Source organism: Dendrobates tinctorius, unplaced genomic scaffold, assembly GCF_039654945.1.
Source record: "Dendrobates tinctorius isolate UK_male_01 unplaced genomic scaffold, ASM3965494v1 ptg000138l, whole genome shotgun sequence".
Taxonomy (NCBI): domain Eukaryota; kingdom Metazoa; phylum Chordata; class Amphibia; order Anura; family Dendrobatidae; genus Dendrobates; species Dendrobates tinctorius.
Genome location: NW_027361806.1, coordinates 28,942,402 through 28,956,407, shown reverse-complemented (window position 1 = coordinate 28,956,407; position 14,006 = coordinate 28,942,402). Strand labels below are relative to the sequence as shown.

The following is a 14,006-nucleotide window of genomic DNA, read 5'->3' as shown; positions in this document are numbered from 1 at the left end:
CCCATCTGCTCAGGGGTCAGGGGACAACGGGCGGCTATATGGCCTGGGCCGTGGCACCTCCAGCAAACAATATCACCTGTAGGGACCTTGGGCACCACCTCCCCTGCCCCTTTGGACACCCCACCCCCTTTTGGACCTTTGCCCCCGTGTGGGAGGACCCCCCAGTATGGACTGGGCTGCTTTCCCACGGAACCTTCAACCTCCTGGTATCTCTGGACCAGTCCAACCACTTCATCAGCATACTGGGGATCACCCTGGGGAACCCAAGTCTGCAAGGGTCTCGGCAGGGAGTCCATTACTACCCGTTCTACCATCTGCGCAGGCGTAGAGGACTCTGGCTGCAGCCACTTCTGGACCAGGTGCAACAGGTCAAACATTCGAGAGTGTGGTGGTTTGTCCCTGTGATACGCCCAGCATTGAACCTGCTGCACCCCGAGAAATTGTTACCCCCAATAGTGCAAGAATCTCAGTTTTAGCTTGCCATACTCTTTGGCATCCTGCCAAGCTAAATCATAGTACACTTTATGGGGTTCTCCTGTCAAGTATGGAGCCAGTACCTCTGCCCACTGCTATGGTGGGAATTTCTCCCTTTTGGCAACCCTTTCAAACACCAATCAGGAAGGCCTCAACATCATCCCCAGGTGTCATTTTCTGCAAAGCCCGTCTTACCGCCTTTCGGATGTGGATGTCATCAGCCGGACCTGGGGTGCTCGTCCTGCCCTGGATGGCGGCGGTGGACAGAAGCTGCATCTGCTGCTGACTCTGCTGTAGCAACAGCTTGTTGGTCTTTTGCTGTTGCGATTGGACAAAGTGTTTCAGCAGATCCTCCATTTTGTCTGGCAATGCTTGTTGGCTTGCAACAGTCTTAACTCAGGACACGCAGTCCTTCCTTACAGCAGTCGCACGTCTCTGCTGGAACGCTGCCCGCACGTCTAACACCACTTGTAAGATTTTACTCACTTGCCTGCAGTTTTCATAAAAATGTTCCGTCAGGTTTATTTGCTCCATAAAGGGAAGGTGCCACAATTTTTTTTGTATTAAATATGATTGTTTTACACCATGTTCCAAATTATTATGCAACTGATATTTTTCTCTGATTTTCCTAAGTGGTCGGTGCAAATGACAGTAAGTCTAATTAAAGTCATCACCCGTTAGATTATACATTGAATTTTATTGAGGAAACCTACCAATGATAACAGTATAATCTCCAAAATTAATAAAAACTCAGAATGCCCTGTTCCAAATTATTAGTCATAGTAGAATTTCTAAACATTTGATATGTTGTAAGGAACTGAAAATGCTCATTTGTGGAATTTGCAGCATGAGAAGGTCACATTCACTGAACAAAAAAGCTATTTAACTCCAAAACCTCCTAACAGGCCAAGTTCCATGTTAACATATAACAGAAGGGTTCCTATCACCTTCACAATTCTTGCATTCATTGAACTTGTGAGTTTTTGGAGAGTTTCTGCTTGGATTTCTTTGCAGAAGGAAGGTTTCTGCCAGGCAAGTTCATTGGATTAAGAGACCAGCTGCTAAAAAGCTAATTCTCAATTCTTCTCCTAAACTTCATTGTCTATTATCCTTTTGTAAACACCCAGAAGGAGAGGAGACATCCCACCCGGAGCAGCTCCAGCCCACATTTTCAGCACATGGTATGGCATGCCAGCCGTACACTAGGCAAATGGCAAATTTCAGCAGCTGCTCCCCGTAGTGTTTCAAACTGGAACGTATTAACATTTTTAAATTATTTTTCATATTTTACTCCATTAACAATTATAATATTGGAAAAACAAATCAAAACATTAATACTTTACATTTTTTCAATTGCTGATTTTTTTTTTATTGCACCTTCCCTTTAAGTTTAAGCAAACAAAAGATGGCCTTCTGTGGCACAAAGTTGAAACAAACAGCAGTTCACATAGCACAGCGGGTCTGCCCTCGCAGGTCAGTGTCTTCGCAAAACACACACTGGAAGCCTCCAGTCACAGACCATGTGACAAACAGCCTCCATTATATAGGCTGTCACCACACCCAGAGGTGAGGTATGTGGGTAGCCAGACCCCCCCCATCTCATAGCTAACCGCAATCCGGGTTTCATCACTGAGACAAGCCATCTCTGTGACACATACCTCCCATCGACTATGCGAACATTAGCCACACCACAAAGCACAGTGTTGTGAATTCACTCTCTGGCTTCCCTCTGTTGATTACTGAAGGTAGTGGAGCTGGTCAGATTGACAGAGGGGTTGCGAGTTCCCTTTCTGGGCTCCCTCTGGTGGTTACTGGAGGTAGTGGAGCTGATCTGATTGACAGAGGCTTGCCACCTGATGAGGAAGATGAGTGGAGATCTGGGGTTTCTGATAACTGACTCCCTCTATCCCTGCTGGTGATTTTCTTCCTGTGCCTTCTGAGGTCTGATGTCTCCTGCTCTTTCCCTGCATGGTTCAGCTAAGTGTTCATTTGTTATTCTGTTTGTATTTGATCTGGTTTTGTTTATCTCTGCTTTGAGTGGATCAACCAGCTCCGGCTGGGACTGTGATTGAATCACCGCCCATATGTTACTGCATGTGCCAGTTTGTTTTGTCCCCTGTTATATTGGTCTCTTTTTGCTTTGCTTTCAGAATATACCAGAGTGCTGATATAGTGGAGGGCGAAGTCGTGCAACTTCAGTGTTTTTGTGCATCAGACGTTTTGGACCTTTGCTGGGTTTTTTTGCGTGATTGCAGACAGCGTCTTTCCTTTCCTGTCTAGGCAGTGTGGGCCCCATCCTTTGCTCAGTCTATTTTCCTATCTGCGTTTGTGTTTTCACCTTGTCTCACTGACAATACATGTTGGGGGGCTATCTATTCCTTTGGGGTCTGCTCTGGGGCAGTTTAGATTTCCCCTTTCTTGCTTTAGGCTTAGTTAGCTCTCCGGCTGTGCCGAGGTGTCTAGGATCATCGTAGGCACGCTCCACGGCTACTGCTAGTTGTGTGGACAGGATCAGGGGTCTGCATCCGCTTAGTTACCAACCTCACTGGTTTTCTGTGGCTTAGCCTGGTCCTGCTATCCTCCTCGGTGACCCAACCATAACACACAGTAATTGGGTTCCTTAAAAGAAAACTTTCAATGTCTATGATGCCAGTGTGCAGCGGGCCTCATCGACGTGCCAATGAGTTGTCCTGGCAGCCGGGGTCTGCAGAAGACCAATGTCGCTTCCATCTTGGTCTTCCTATTCATACAGCGTCATTTTCTCTTGGTACTGGATATAGTATTGTAGTATGTAGGACAAGCGATCAGGCGACCACAGGGTTCAGTACAATACGGGGGAGTAAAAAAAAAAAAAAAAAATCACTTATTTTCCACAGTTTAGTTAAATATCAATTCGGTATCGCCGTGTTTGGAAAAGTCTGATGATTATCCCATACGGCCAACTCAAAGAAGAAAAATCTAAATAAAATCGCCGGATTTCTGTCCCCCACATTTCCTTAAGATAATAGAACTGCGCCTTTTACATTAGTCGCTGACGTTCACCACTAATGAAGAGACACCATTATTAGTAGTCAACGCTCCTCTCATCCGCCGCCACGGTCCCTCCATGTCCTGAGGCTGTAAGAACGGTCTCCAAAACTCACAGTAATGGGAGAAAAGAAGCCGCGGGTTCACGATAAGAAAATAGAAAAAATAAAACTGTTGGAAAGTTCAGAGTTCTCTGCAAAATCCTGCAGCCATGTGACGCCCCGGCTCCGGCTGTGATTTGCATATCCCCCAGGATGCACCTGACCCGTCCTCAGAACTGTAACGTTTTCTCGTCATTTTCCGTTAGTTTTTGTAGTAAAGTTCAGTAACAGATCAGATACATTGTGTCCGGGGGCCGGAGAACGTGGCCCCCACCATCCACCCAGGAGCCGTCCTCTCCGCGGGGGTGATGGGCGCAGCGCAGGCCCCGGGTGACGCCGGCCGCTGTCCTCTCTATACTCTGGTTTCTCTTCAGATCGAATAAATCTTTCGCCTTTTACTAAAGATTTCCGTGGAGAGGAACAATTATGAGTTCTATATAATTTTTTGATGCCTGGCGCTCGCTGGGCTTCCTGCACTGGTGAATAACAGGTTAATCTGTGCCATAGCTGCTATACAGGAGACTGATCCTCTAATCTCTTGTTGGGGGTCTGCGTTTTTTCTCTTCTGTGGTTGAGTTGGATTTTGTCTTCATTAACGAATCGTAAGATTTTCTTGGGATTATTTAGGATTACTTGTCTCCTGTTTGACCAGGCCCCATGAACAAGCAAAATGCTAAAAAGATTTTCAAAGGGGATTTGTCCACGTCCCCAAAACACTTTTTATTTCCCCTTACTATACTGTGACACGTGCCGCAGTTGGTGGCGCCACAACGTTCGTAATAGACCTTGTCCTGTGATCTGCTAATCAGCGTGGGACCAGTGGAGCCGAGTTCTCCCAGACCAATGATGGCTTCCTGGCTCTGTGGGTGCGGGGATGTGATCTGCAGGACGGTGTCACCTTTGCCGCCCTGACACTGCAGTAATCCGGTGAACGCACCGATATGGCGCAGAGGGTCCAGCAGCCGTCTGTGCAGATGTCACAGCTGGCGGTGTCCTGCATCATCATCACCTGTCCAAACATATGAACTTCAGTCTCTCATCAAACAACCCCAGCAGATTGGGGAACATTCACCACTTTCTGAGGGGTCCCGACATGTGAAGCTTTAAAACTGCACATTGCAGATTATATCTCTACCATTGTACAAGATCGGGGGTCGGGCAGATCACGGCTCCTGGAGGTTCTGCAATGTAGGGAGAGCCTCCATGGTGCGACCTGTACCCATCCAAAAATTCCTCTCACATAAGCAGTGAGGAGCCAGGTGTCACCTGCCTCGTTATTTCCTTACTCATTAGTTTAAGGCATACCCTCCCTGTGTGACCCCGGAGCTGTCGCCCTGTGGGGCCCCCGGACTGTATTAGGGAGAGCTGATTGGCGCCTCCTCCGCCTCGTGTCACACGGTGGAATTACATAATAGTCAGTGCTCGGTGATGAGGACGAGGTGTGAAATAATCGTACATAACCTATTAATAATACACCCTTGAATGATCATCTCAGGTGAAATGCATTATGGGTAGTGACGACCTCAGATTGCCGCCGCCGCCCACTTGTTGTGTACTGCCGCCATCATGCACTGTAAAGCCTGGGAATAATAATCCTATGTCCACATCCAGAACCTGCAGTGATCTCCTGCTGGATCCCGTGTGCCCAGAATTGTCCGGTTTCATCAGAGGCCGTAGTATGGCGGCATTCTGCGCTAGCAGTAATATGGCGGCACATGAGCTGTATATTGATGTGGTGCTGCCTGGTGTCAGACACCTCGTTATGACGGCTCTATGGAAGGCAGCATTTTCTGTGCATCATTTCTTGAGACTACCGGGATCTGACAGCAGCTTTTTTCTTCCTACTCATTTTGACAAATCTCATTTCTTACTGCCCAAGTGGAAGATACAGAAAGGAAATGGAGACATGCTCTGCCCACAGGCTGTGCCTCATCTACATAATACCCATGATGCACCAAGACGCTGATGGACTAATATACACAACACTCTCTCCATTAAAAGGAAATGCGTACATCAGATCCATTGGTACACAAAGCTCTGAACAGTACCGCAACCACCCGACATCTCCTCATCTGTCCACCACCCGGTCTTCTCCTCAGTGCTGCACCGCCCTACATCTTCTCATCTGTCCACCACCCTGTCTTCTCAGTGCTGCACCGCCATACATCTCATCTGTCCACCACCCTGTCTTCTCCTCAGTGCTGCACTGCCCTACATCTCCTCATCTGTCCACCACCCTGTCTTCTCCTCAGTGCTGCACTGCCCTACATCTCCTCATCTGTCCACCACCCTGTCTTCTCCACAGTGCTGCACTGCCCTAAATCTCCTCAACTGTCCACCACCCTGTCTTCTCCACAGTGCTGCACCGCCATACATCTCATCTGTCCACCACCCTGTCTTCTCCTCAGTGCTGCACTGCCCTACATCTCCTCATCTGTCCACCACCCTGTCTTCTCCTCAGTTCTGCACTGCCCTAAATCTCCTCAACTGTCCACCACCGTCTTCTCCACAGTGCTGCACCGCCATACATCTCCTCATCTGTCCATCACCCTCTTCTCCACAGTGCTGCACCGCCATACATCTCATCTGTCCATCACCCTGTCCTCTCTACAGTGCTGCACCACCCTACATCTCCTCCTCATCTGTCCACCACCCTGTCTTCTCCACAGTGCTGCACCGCCATACATCTCATCTGTCCACCACCCTGTCCTCTCTACAGTGCTGCACCGCCCTACATCTCCTCATCTGTCCACCACCGTCTTCTCCACAGTGCTGCACCGCCCTACATCTCATCTGTCCACCACCCTGTCCTCTCTACAGTGCTGCACCGCCCTGTCCTCTCTACAGTGCTGCACCGCCCTACATCTCCTTCTCATCTGTCTACGTTACCCATCCTCTCTACAGTGCTGCACCACAGATAAGTCATCATACAGATGAGTCACTGGCATGTAACAGTCGCTGCCCTTGGTAGAAGTAGACAAATAATTATTTTGTTGTTCTATCATTGCACAAGATCGGGGTCAGGCAGATCACTGCTCCTGGAGGTTCTGCAATGTAGGGAAATCCTCCCTGAGGTGACCTGTACCCATCAAAAAATTCCTCTCACATAAGCAGTGAGCCAGGTGTCAGCTGCCTCATAAATTTCCTTACTCAGTTTAGGCCCCATTACACATAACGATGTCCCAGCGATCCCACCAACGATCTGACATGGATGGGATCGCTGGGACATCGTTAGCCAGCCCCTCCAGCGATCAGGACCAGCGAGCAAGCTGGTTTGTAATGTAAACATCGTGTATCCAGGAGCCGCAGCTCCTGGATACCCGATGTTTACATTAGAAACCAGCGTCGCTGATCGCTGGTCTCTCTCTGCCACACGCAGTGATGTGTGCTGGCCAGCGGGAGACCAGTGATCAAAAAATGTCCCAGGCCGATCAAGCACGATCAGCGATCCCCGTCACACACAGCGATCTCGTTGGCGAGATCGCTGTGGTGTCACAAAATCAGCAGTTGTGCACTCTGGTAAGTCTGAGAACAGGTCCCTATTTCTCTGGAACAGTTCCTGGCGCTGCTGTTTCTGGGCCTTCGACAGCGTCTCCGCTATGGTGACACCTCCAACATTGCCTTCTAACTTTCCCAGCAAGCAAGGCGTTTTAGCCGGTTCTCTGTCTTGCCACGGCTTGATGAGGTTTACATGGTTGATCTGATATGGTTTCCATCTTCCTGGCTGATGAATCTTATAGTTTACCTCACCAAGCTTCTCCACAACTTCATACGTCCCTTGCCATTTGGCCAAGAACTTGCTCTTCACAGTAGGAATTGGCACACAAACTCGGTCTCCTGGATTAAACTGCCTCACTCTGGCTGACTGGTTTTAGACCCTGGCCTGAGCTCTTGTGCCTGGAGATGTCCTTTTATGATGGGCACCACCTTTGCAATCCTCTGCTGCGTCAGTGCCACAAGTTCAATGACGCTTCTGTGGGGGGTGACTTCGGCTTCCTAGGTTTCTTTGGCTATATCCAGGAGACCTCGTGGATGTTGGCCATACAAAAGTTCAAAGGGTGAGAACCCCGTAGAAGCCTGTGGAACCTCATGGATGGAAAAGAGCAGATACGGTAACCTCTCGACAAGGCCATCCGTCTGAGGATGGTACACTGAAGTCCTAAACTGGGAGATTTGCAGGAACTTGCATAACTCCCTCATCAGCTTTCTCCTAAAAGGTGTTCCCTGGTCGGTCAGGATCTCCTTCGGTAAATCTGTATAGGAAAATGCATGTACCAATTTGCAGGCTATACTCTTCGTGGAGGAGTTTCTCAGGGGAATTGCCTCAGGATAGTATGTGGCAAAGTCCAGGATGACCAATATATACTGATGCCCACGAGCAGATTTAACCAGGGGACCGACCAAGTCCATAGCCATTCTCTCGAACGGCACTTCAATAATGGCACAAGGGTACTCCGAAAGTGAGAGGTGGGGGCGGTTAACTGACATGTGGGGCAGAACCTGCAATAGTTTAATATTTCCCGGTGACACCTGGGCCAATAGAATCTGTTCCTGCTTTTTTTCCTCTCCCAGATGTCCCCCCAACACCTTCCATCTATAGGGGCCCGGCGCTATTAACTGTTCCACCAGCTCCTCCCACACTTTTGTGACCCGATACAATTCCCCACTCATAAAATAGGGAAACCTTGTGTCCGCCCGACTCCTGTGCAACCCCATTAATGACAGCGACATTATTGAAGGCTTCTTTCAGAGTTGGGTCCCTATGTTGTACAGACCCAACATTCTCACTGGTCACCCTTAACTCTGGAAAGTCAGACACATGGGACACTTCCTCTTCATCCCCCACAAGGGCACAGAAGGGGAAACAGCCTGCCTCTGGGTGTGGTGATACCTTATTAGGGTTCACTGGTTTCCTGTTCACATCAGTGACCTCAGAACCCTTCCCCCACAGATCCCAAAATAAACAAAAGTCCCGGCCTACAATAATAGGGTGCAACAAGTCTCGAACGACGCAGACCTCATGGGATTCAGTACCATGGGCTGCTTCAATGTCCTCTCTGGCCATAGGGTATTCCTTCGCGTCACCATATATGCACTGAACGCCGACTTTTTCCCCCGGGATCAGTTAGAGAGGAAACATGACCCCCACAAGGGTCACCAGACTCCCGGAGTCTAACAGTGCCATTACCTCCCTCCCGTTCACCTTCATGGGACACTCTTGAGGCCCCTTTTTGGGTGGAGAGTTCACACTGCAAGCCGGATATGCATATTATGAACTACGACGTCCCATCTGCTCAGGGGTCAGGGGACAACGGGCGGCTATATGGCCTGGGCCGTGGCACCTCCAGCAAACAATATCACCTGTAGGGACCTTGGGCACCACCTCCCCTGCCCCTTTGGACACCCCACCCCCTTTTGGGCCTTTGCCCCCGTGTGGGAGGACCCCCCAGTATGGACTGGGCTGCTTTCCCACGGAACCTTCAACCTCCTGGTATCTCTGGACCAGTCCAACCACTTCATCAGCATACTGGGGATCACCCTGGGGAACCAAAGTCTGCAAGGGTCTCGGCAGGGAGTCCATTACTACCCGTTCTACCATCTGCGCAGGCGTAGAGGACTCTGGCTGCAGCCACTTCTGGACCAGGTGCAACAGGTCAAACATTCGAGAGTGTGGTGGTTTGTCCCTGTGATACGCCCAGCATTGAACCTGCTGCACCCCGAGAAATTGTTACCCCCAATAGTGCAAGAATCTCAGTTTTAGCTTGCCATACTCTTTGGCATCCTGCCAAGCTAAATCATAGTACACTTTATGGGGTTCTCCTGTCAAGTATGGAGCCAGTACCTCTGCCCACTGCTATGGTGGGAATTTCTCCCTTTTGGCAACCCTTTCAAACACCAATCAGGAAGGCCTCAACATCATCCCCAGGTGTCATTTTCTGCAAAGCCCGTCTTACCGCCTTTCGGATGTGGATGTCATCAGCCGGACCTGGGGTGCTCGTCCTGCCCTGGATGGCGGCGGTGGACAGAAGCTGCATCTGCTGCTGACTCTGCTGTAGCAACAGCTTGTTGGTCTTTTGCTGTTGCGATTGGACAAAGTGTTTCAGCAGATCCTCCATTTTGTCTGGCAATGCTTGTTGGCTTGCAACAGTCTTAACTCAGGACACGCAGTCCTTCCTTATAGCAGTCGCACGTCTGCTGGAACGCTGCCCGCACGTCTAACACCACTTGTAAGATTTTACTCACTTGCCTGCAGTTTTCATAAAAATGTTCCGTCAGGTTTATTTGCTCCATAAAGGGAAGGTGCCACAATTTTTTTTGTATTAAATATGATTGTTTTACACCATGTTCCAAATTATTATGCAACTGATATTTTTCTCTGATTTTCCTAAGTGGTCGGTGCAAATGACAGTAAGTCTAATTAAAGTCATCACCCGTTAGATTATACATTGAATTTTATTGAGGAAACCTACCAATGATAACAGTATAATCTCCAAAATTAATAAAAACTCAGAATGCCCTGTTCCAAATTATTAGTCATAGTAGAATTTCTAAACATTTGATATGTTGTAAGGAACTGAAAATGCTCATTTGTGGAATTTGCAGCATGAGAAGGTCACATTCACTGAACAAAAAAGCTATTTAACTCCAAAACCTCCTAACAGGCCAAGTTCCATGTTAACATATAACAGAAGGGTTCCTATCACCTTCACAATTCTTGCATTCATTGAACTTGTGAGTTTTTGGAGAGTTTCTGCTTGGATTTCTTTGCAGAAGGAAGGTTTCTGCCAGGCAAGTTCATTGGATTAAGAGACCAGCTGCTAAAAAGCTAATTCTCAATTCTTCTCCTAAACTTCATTGTCTATTATCCTTTTGTAAACACCCAGAAGGAGAGGAGACATCCCACCCGGAGCAGCTCCAGCCCACATTTTCAGCACATGGTATGGCATGCCAGCCGTACACTAGGCAAATGGCAAATTTCAGCAGCTGCTCCCCGTAGTGTTTCAAACTGGAACGTATTAACATTTTTAAATTATTTTTCATATTTTACTCCATTAACAATTATAATATTGGAAAAACAAATCAAAACATTAATACTTTACATTTTTTCAATTGCTGATTTTTTTTTTATGGCACCTTCCCTTTAAGTTTAAGCAAACAAAAGATGGCCTTCTGTGGCACAAAGTTGAAACAAACAGCAGTTCACATAGCACAGCGGGTCTGCCCTCGCAGGTCAGTGTCTTCGCAAAACACACACTGGAAGCCTCCAGTCACAGACCATGTGACAAACAGCCTCCATTATATAGGCTGTCACCACACCCAGAGGTGAGGTATGTGGGTAGCCAGACCCCCCCCATCTCATAGCTAACCGCAATCCGGGTTTCATCACTGAGACAAGCCATCTCTGTGACACATACCTCCCATCGACTATGCGAACATTAGCCACACCACAAAGCACAGTGTTGTGAATTCACTCTCTGGCTTCCCTCTGTTGATTACTGAAGGTAGTGGAGCTGGTCAAATTGACAGAGGGGTTGCGAGTTCCCTTTCTGGGCTCCCTCTGGTGGTTACTGGAGGTAGTGGAGCTGATCTGATTGACAGAGGCTTGCCACCTGATGAGGAAGATGAGTGGAGATCTGGGGTTTCTGATAACTGACTCCCTCTATCCCTGCTGGTGATTTTCTTCCTGTGCCTTCTGAGGTCTGATGTCTCCTGCTCTTTCCCTGCATGGTTCAGCTAAGTGTTCATTTGTTATTCTGTTTGTATTTGATCTGGTTTTGTTTATCTCTGCTTTGAGTGGATCAACCAGCTCCGGCTGGGACTGTGATTGAATCACCGCCCATATGTTACTGCATGTGCCAGTTTGTTTTGTCCCCTGTTATATTGGTCTCTTTTTGCTTTGCTTTCAGAATATACCAGAGTGCTGATATAGTGGAGGGCGAAGTCGTGCAACTTCAGTGTTTTTGTGCATCAGACGTTTTGGACCTTTGCTGGGTTTTTTTGCGTGATTGCAGACAGCGTCTTTCCTTTCCTGTCTAGGCAGTGTGGGCCCCATCCTTTGCTCAGTCTATTTTCCTATCTGCGTTTGTGTTTTCACCTTGTCTCACTGACAATACATGTTGGGGGGCTATCTATTCCTTTGGGGTCTGCTCTGGGGCAGTTTAGATTTCCCCTTTCTTGCTTTAGGCTTAGTTAGCTCTCCGGCTGTGCCGAGGTGTCTAGGATCATCGTAGGCACGCTCCACGGCTACTGCTAGTTGTGTGGACAGGATCAGGGGTCTGCATCCGCTTAGTTACCAACCTCACTGGTTTTCTGTGGCTTAGCCTGGTCCTGCTATCCTCCTCGGTGACCCAACCATAACACACAGTAATTGGGTTCCTTAAAAGAAAACTTTCAATGTCTATGATGCCAGTGTGCAGCGGGCCTCATCGACGTGCCAATGAGTTGTCCTGGCAGCCGGGGTCTGCAGAAGACCAATGTCGCTTCCATCTTGGTCTTCCTATTCATACAGCGTCATTTTCTCTTGGTACTGGATATAGTATTGTAGTATGTAGGACAAGCGATCAGGCGACCACAGGGTTCAGTACAATACGGGGGAGTAAAAAAAAAAAAAAAAAAATCACTTATTTTCCACAGTTTAGTTAAATATCAATTCGGTATCGCCGTGTTTGGAAAAGTCTGATGATTATCCCATACGGCCAACTCAAAGAAGAAAAATCTAAATAAAATCGCTGGATTTCTGTCCCCCACATTTCCTTAAGATAATAGAACTGCGCCTTTTACATTAGTCGCTGACGTTCACCACTAATGAAGAGACACCATTATTAGTAGTCAACGCTCCTCTCATCAGCCGCCACGGTCCCTCCATGTCCTGAGGCTGTAAGAACGGTCTCCAAAACTCACAGTAATGGGAGAAAAGAAGCTGCGGGTTCACGATAAGAAAATAGAAAAAATAAAACTGTTGGAAAGTTCAGAGTTCTCTGCAAAATCCTGCAGCCATGTGACGCCCCGGCTCCGGCTGTGATTTGCATATCCCCCAGGATGCACCTGACCCGTCCTCAGAACTGTAACGTTTTCTCGTCATTTTCCGTTAGTTTTTGTAGTAAAGTTCAGTAACAGATCAGATACATTGTGTCCGGGGGCCGGAGAACGTGGCCCCCGCCATCCACCCAGGAGCCGTCCTCTCCGCGGGGGGTGATGGGCGCAGCGCAGGCCCCGGGTGACGCCGGCCGCTGTCCTCTCTATACTCTGGTTTCTCTTCAGATCGAATAAATCTTTCGCCTTTTACTAAAGATTTCCGTGGAGAGGAACAATTATGAGTTCTATATAATTTTTTGATGCCTGGCGCTCGCTGGGCTTCCTGCACTGGTGAATAACAGGTTAATCTGTGCCATAGCTGCTATACAGGAGACTGATCCTCTAATCTCTTGTTGGGGGTCTGCGTTTTTTCTCTTCTGTGGTTGAGTTGGATTTTGTCTTCATTAACGAATCGTAAGATTTTCTTGGGATTATTTAGGATTACTTGTCTCCTGTTTGACCAGGCCCCATGAACAAGCAAAATGCTAAAAAGATTTTCAAAGGGGATTTGTCCACGTCCCCAAAACACTTTTTATTTCCCCTTACTATACTGTGACACGTGCCGCAGTTGGTGGCGCCACAACGTTCGTAATAGACCTTGTCCTGTGATCTGCTAATCAGCGTGGGACCAGTGGAGCAGAGTTCTCCCAGACCAATGATGGCTTCCTGGCTCTGTGGGTGCGGGGATGTGATCTGCAGGACGGTGTCACCTTTGCCGCCCTGACACTGCAGTAATCCGGTGAACGCACCGATATGGCGCAGAGGGTCCAGCAGCCGTCTGTGCAGATGTCACAGCTGGCGGTGTCCTGCATCATCATCACCTGTCCAAACATATGAACTTCAGTCTCTCATCAAACAACCCCAGCAGATTGGGGAACATTCACCACTTTCTGAGGGGTCCCGACATGTGAAGCTTTAAAACTGCACATTGCAGATTATATCTCTACCATTGTACAAGATCGGGGGTCGGGCAGATCACGGCTCCTGGAGGTTCTGCAATGTAGGGAGAGCCTCCATGGGGCGACCTGTACCCATCCAAAAATTCCTCTCACATAAGCAGTGAGGAGCCAGGTGTCACCTGCCTCGTTATTTCCTTACTCATTAGTTTAAGGCATACCCTCCCTGTGTGACCCCGGAGCTGTCGCCCTGTGGGGCCCCCGGACTGTATTAGGGAGAGCTGATTGGCGCCTCCTCCGCCTCGTGTCACACGGTGGAATTACATAATAGTGCTCGGTGATGAGGACGAGGTGTGAAATAATCGTACATAACCTATTAATAATACACCCTTGAATGATCATCTCAGGTGAAATGCATTATGGGTAGTGACGA

The 14,006-nt window shown here is 48.3% G+C and overlaps 1 protein-coding gene, 4 non-coding genes and 1 pseudogene across 5 annotated transcripts in view; 3 read left to right on the top strand and 3 right to left on the bottom strand.

Moving 5' to 3' along the window:
* ARMH1 (armadillo like helical domain containing 1) overlaps nucleotides 1–14,006 on the top strand; it is a 181,334-nt gene that overhangs the window by 130,206 nt on the left and 37,122 nt on the right. The window lies entirely within an intron of this gene.
* LOC141048910 (U5 spliceosomal RNA) lies at nucleotides 3,957–4,071 on the top strand. The gene has a single exon (XR_012220189.1). It is a non-coding gene; the product is annotated as a U5 spliceosomal RNA (small nuclear RNA).
* Nucleotides 4,758–4,905, bottom strand: LOC141048934 (U12 minor spliceosomal RNA). The gene has a single exon (XR_012220212.1). It is a non-coding gene; the product is annotated as a U12 minor spliceosomal RNA (small nuclear RNA).
* On the bottom strand, nucleotides 6,624–6,765 carry LOC141048904 (U12 minor spliceosomal RNA; annotated as a pseudogene).
* Nucleotides 12,844–12,958, top strand: LOC141048909 (U5 spliceosomal RNA). The gene has a single exon (XR_012220188.1). It is a non-coding gene; the product is annotated as a U5 spliceosomal RNA (small nuclear RNA).
* On the bottom strand, nucleotides 13,645–13,792 carry LOC141048933 (U12 minor spliceosomal RNA). The gene has a single exon (XR_012220211.1). It is a non-coding gene; the product is annotated as a U12 minor spliceosomal RNA (small nuclear RNA).